Source organism: Austrofundulus limnaeus, unplaced genomic scaffold, assembly GCF_001266775.1.
Source record: "Austrofundulus limnaeus strain Quisiro unplaced genomic scaffold, Austrofundulus_limnaeus-1.0 Scaffold1186, whole genome shotgun sequence".
Taxonomy (NCBI): Eukaryota; Metazoa; Chordata; class Actinopteri; order Cyprinodontiformes; family Rivulidae; genus Austrofundulus; species Austrofundulus limnaeus.
Window position 1 is genome coordinate 108,591 of NW_013953588.1, and position 741 is coordinate 109,331.

A 741-nucleotide genomic window follows, 5' to 3' on the forward strand; every position below is an offset into this window, starting at 1 on the left:
GTTACACACATTTTTTTTGTCACACACGTTTTTTGTTACACACATTTTTTTTGTTACACACGTTTTTTTGTTGTTGCACACATTTTTCTTTTGTTACACACGTTCTCAACGCGCCCATGTCTATCTTTTCCCTCCTTCTGCCCGTTCTCTGCTTCAGCTGGTGCTGAAGATGGCGGCACCCTCCTCCTCCTCACAACCTCTTCACATCATCTTCACTTTCACTTTCCTCTTCTCTTTAAGTCTTTCTCTCTCTCTCTCTCTCTCTTTCTTTTCTCTTGGAGATGACTGCAGATCTGTGAAGTCCTCGTCTTCAAACAGAACTCTGGTGCAGGTGGACAAACTCTCATTGCCGTTACAAACAGAGGCAGAACCTTTTGAATGGACCAGCTGCCACAGAGATTAAAACACATCTCCATTGTGAGGAGGTGTGTGTCTGTGTGTGTGTGTGTGTGTCTGTGTGTGTGTTTGGGGGGGTCATCAAAGAGAGCAATGTTTACAAGAGAACACTGAGTCCAGATTAAAGATGATGTTTGCCAGATTGGAGGAAAGCTCCGCCTCTTTACTCAGATTGTTTGGGCTTGTTGTGGCTGCCATGGTTACTGCTAATTACATCCTGATCAACTTCAGGCTCAGGCAGCAAAAACCTACAACTACTGTTCCTGTGATTAGTTCACAAACCTACACCTAATGTTCCTGTGATTAGTTCACAAACCTACAACTAATGTTCCTGTGATTAGTTCA

The 741-nt window shown here is 43.5% G+C and overlaps 1 long non-coding RNA gene across 1 annotated transcript in view; it reads right to left on the reverse strand.

Moving 5' to 3' along the window:
* Positions 1-265: 265 nt before the first annotated feature.
* LOC106534484 (uncharacterized) overlaps positions 266-741 on the reverse strand; it is a 7,245-nt gene continuing 6,769 nt past the window's right edge. Inside the window, exon 3 of the long non-coding RNA XR_001312350.1 lies at positions 266-718. This is a non-coding gene — a long non-coding RNA (uncharacterized LOC106534484). The remainder of the gene's footprint in view (positions 719-741) is intronic.